At 46.4% G+C, this 4,577-nt stretch overlaps 1 pseudogene; it reads left to right on the forward strand.

Moving 5' to 3' along the window:
• Window positions 1-2,962: 2,962 nt before the first annotated feature.
• LOC114506855 lies at window positions 2,963-4,083 on the forward strand (annotated as a pseudogene).
• Window positions 4,084-4,577: the final 494 nt, after the last annotated feature.

Consider the following 4,577-nt stretch of genomic DNA (forward strand, 5'->3'; position numbering starts at 1 on the left):
TGTATGAGAAAAAACTCTGCTTCATGTACTCACAATTGTAAAGTTATTTTAATTTTTTCAGTCTTACCTGAGGACATTTTCTCATTGCTTCTTTAGGGAAAAAAGGAGAGAGAGAAACATCAATGTGAGAGAGAAGCATTGATTGGTCGCCTCCTGTACGTGCCCAGACCAGGGACTGTCCTCACCTGGACCAGGTGTGGTATGTGCCCAGACTGGGCACTGAACCTGCAACCTAAGCATGTGCCCTGACCAGAATCAAATGGCAACTTTTTGGTTATGGGACAATGCTCCAACCAACTGCGCCACACTGGCCACGGCTAACCCTGTTGCGCTTTTCCCCATCCTGTACTCATTCAATCAACAAATGCTTACGGTGCATCATCCACTACTTACCAGGCTCTGGGACAGAGTGTATGAGACCTCATTCTAGTCCTCATGAATCTGGAAGTGTGGAATGGGGAGTCAGACATTAATTTGAAGGTTACCCTAATAAATTATAGCACAAATGAGCGCTAAGAAAGGGAGGTACATGATACTTGGACTGAACAAAGGGGGCGGGCTGACTTAATCTAGAGCAGTCAGAAAGGGCTTCCCTGAGGAAGTGTCCTCTGAATTGAGGTATGAAGATATGCGTGTAAACTAGGTAAAAAGGGCTGTGGAACAGCATTTGAGTCAGCAAAAGCATGTGCAAAGGCCCTGTGGTAGGGAGGTATGATAGACGAAATAAAGGGAGCCAAAGGGCTGCCACGGAAAAGGGGGCAGGGAAATGAGCAGACTCATACAGGTCCTTGGAGCCTCTGGTGTCTCTACTGAAGGGACAAGTCTGGAGAAAACAGGGGGGAATGGAGCTGGGGAAGTAGGTGGGGCCGGAGTTTGGGGACCCTTGAACATCCATTTAAGTTTTATCTGGGAGGGGCAGCTGCCTTGGTCCCAGGCCCTATCTGGTGTGAATGAGTCATTTATTAGTCACTGTCTTAGCACCAGAGATGCTGGGGACCCGAGCATGAAGCACGCAGGAGCCTTGACCTCCAGGTCCCTGAGCCTGTTGGTGGGACAGCCAGGTGGAAGCTAATGAGGTGGGAACTATGAAAATGTTTGGTAGTAGGTTTTGACCCACACCCTGATGCTTTGCTAGCAGCAGGAGCAGTTTCGATATAACTGAAATTGTCGAAATGTTCAGACAGCAGAATTTGTTTAGATTAACATGTTGCTAAGGAATCATGTTGTGAGAAACAAAGAAAATTTTCAAAATTGGCCCAGGGAAAAATTAGATGTGGTACTAAGTCAATCTTTCCCCTACAACAATGTTGTGTAACAAACGACCCCAGAGCTGGGCGGTTTACAACTTGGGGCATTTCTTTTTACCCTTCATGGACCTGTGGTGTGGGTTGGCAGAGGCTTTGCTGGGATCTGCAAGCTTAGTTCCGGTCTGTGGGCTCCCATTTTGGTGTATCAGGGCTGCCGTCACAAATACCACAGGTTTGGCCGCTTAAACAACAGGACTGTATTTTCTGGACAATTCTAGAGGTTCGAAGTCCAAGAGCAGGTGTCGGCAAGGCTGGTTTCTTCTGATACCTCTCTCCTTGGCTCGCCCCTCGTAGCGTCTGTCCTGTGTGTGTGCACGTCCCTGGTGTCTCGTTTCGTGTCCAGGTTTCTTCTTACAAGGACGCCAGGCAGACTGGGTCAGGACCTTCCCCGATGACCTCATTTTAATTTCATCACCTCTTTAAATGCCCTGTTTTCAAATACTGTCACATTCTCAGGGATTAGGGATTAAAACTTCAGTTTACAAATTTGCAGGGGACACAGTTCAGCTCCTAACAGTTGGGTTGAGGATTATTCCACACGTCTCCTTGTTCTGGGACCAGCAGGCATCTAGGACACGTTCTTCTCGTGGCAGAAGTTGGAGACTCCTGAGGGGTCAGAGGGACAGTGGGGACGCACGACGCGCTTAAGGCCCAGCCTCAGAACCAGCCTACAGACCCAGCACCACATCTAGTTCCATGGTGTTCCGGTCACTATGGGTGCAAACCACCCGAAATTGACAGGCATGAAATGAGCATCATGTTATGCCTACCAACTCCGTAGGTCAGGAATTCAGGCAGGGCTCGTGGGAACTGCCTGCTTCTGCTCTGGAATGTCTGGGCCTCAGCTGGAAACACTCAGAGGCCGCAACCACAATCTTCCGGAGGTGTTTTCATTCACACATCTGGTGGTTGATGCTGGCTGTCAGCTAGGACCCCATTTGGAGTCGACAACCAGGATACCTCTTGGTAGCGTCCTTGGGTGGTCTCTCTGCACGGGCCGGTTGGGGTCCCTCAGAGCGTGGTGGGTTGGTTCCGAGAGTTAAGGAGGGAAGTGTGTTGCTTTTTTGTGATCCAGCCTCCAAAGACACAGAGCGTCACTTCTGCTGAACTCTCCCAGTCAAGGTGGTCACAAAGCCCTGGGGAAAGGGCCGTGCTCTTCCCACTCGATAGGAATACATCCAGGTCACAATGTACGATGTGAGGTGCTTATGGGATGGGCAGTATTGTGGTCATCTGTGGAGAATGGAGGCCGCCACCCACAGGCAAGCCCGCATCGACGGGCAAAAAAATGTCCTCTGGCCAAGTGCGTGAGGAGAGTGTGGGGAGGAAGGCAGGACTGTGAGTAAAGAAGACAACCTACCACAGAGGGGTAGAAAGAACCAGCACAACATGAGGTTGACAGAAACCAACACTGATCACGTCAAACTGAAAGCAGACTAAAATTCAAACAGAATAAAAATTCGACGGTTTTAAAAATATTTATTTATTTATTTTTAGAGCGAAGGGGAGGGAGGGGAAAAGAGAGGGAGAGGAACATTGATGTGAGAGAGAAACATCGATCTGTTGCCTCTCGTGAATTCCCAGCCAGGGACCGGTCTACAACCCAGGCACGTGCCCTGACCGGGAATCGAACTGGTGACCCTAGGACTTGCAGGACTACGCCCAAGCCACTGAGCCACACCAGTCAGGGCAAAAATCTGACATTTAGATCATTAAATCTGACCTGGAAAAGTCGGACCAAGTGGAGATAATGAACAGAGTGGCCAGCGCACCGTGGCAGGAAACTGGGGAAATCAGATGTGGACTGAAAATGACTGAGGAAAGGATGAGATCTTCCTGGCAGCACGCACTCCATGCACCCATGTGACTGTCACGACAGAAATCTTTTTGTAAGATTAAATTTGAAGCAGAAAACATTAGAAAGAATTTCACTTTGGTCATAAAATAAATGACGACGGCACTGAATTGCCCTCAGTGTAGCTCGCTCAAGAAAACTGTCTCGGTGTGTTAGAATTAGTGTAGTTCTGGTTAAAATTATTGGGTCCAAAACTCAGCCAAAATAGTCTTGTGGTAAACACATCTATGAGGTTAAAACATTTGGGTCCAAAGATATGGTAGTATTGTAATTTCTGTAAAAAGAGAGAAAGAAATTCAAAAGACAAATGAGGAACTAAAAAGTATTTATATGGCCTTCCTCTTCCCAGAAGTGGCCACAGGTGACCTCTGAAAACGGTTCCCTATTCACTTGACCCAGAAAAACCCACAAAATCATGCAAATAGAGCGGTTCAAATCTCTCCCAGGTCATCAAGGGTATGCATATTCAAAAAGCCACCAAGTATCTGAAAGATGTCACTTTACAGAAGCAGTGTGTCCCATGCCACTGGTACAATAGTGAAGTTGGTAGGTGTGCCCAGGCCAAACAGCAGGGCTGGACACAAGGCTGGTGGCCCAATAAGAGTGCACATGCTTAAATACACACGCTTGTATACACATGCTTAAAAATGCAGAGAGTGATGCCGAACGTAAGGGTTTAGAGGCAGACTCTCTGACCGTTGAGCACATCCAGGTGAACAAAACCTCCCAGACTCAGCACGGAACGTAAACGGAGCTCACGGGCGGATTCCCTTGCACCTGAGCTCCCCCCACCACACGGAGATGATCCTCACCGAGAAAGAACAGACTGTTCCCAAACCAGAAGAGGAGGTTGCACAGGAAAAAAAGATATCCCAGAAGAAAGTGAAGAAACAAAAGCTTATGGCCTGGGAGTAAATTCAGCAAAAAAAAAAAAAAAAAATAATAATAAAAATGCTAGTACAAGTAAAAAAAAGTATATGTGTGACAGAAAAAGGACTGATTTCCTTAATATGTTAAAAAACAAACAAACAAACAAACTGAAAAACCAGTAAGAAAAAAGCAGGAATGCAGTGGAAAAATGAGTAGAAGTCATAACCAGGGAGATGACAGAAAAAAAATGGCTAAACATTTTTAGAGGAGTTCAAACATACAGAGTAGTTGAACAAAACTTTATGTTTCTCCCCAGTGCCCACAACTGTCTGCCTGTGCCCCATTCCTTTCCCTACCCCCCCCCCCCGAGTTGTTAAAACAATCCCAGGTGTCAGTCAAATCATCTAATAATATTTCAGTAGGTATCTCTAAAAAGTAAGGAGCATTTTAATACACACAACCAAAATACTATTAACATACATAAAAGCCTTAATTTTTTTTAAAAGATTTTATTTATTTATTTATTTTTTAGGGAGGGAAGGGAA

Source organism: Phyllostomus discolor, chromosome 9 (genome assembly GCF_004126475.2).
Source record: "Phyllostomus discolor isolate MPI-MPIP mPhyDis1 chromosome 9, mPhyDis1.pri.v3, whole genome shotgun sequence".
NCBI lineage: Eukaryota > Metazoa > Chordata > Mammalia > Chiroptera > Phyllostomidae > Phyllostomus > Phyllostomus discolor.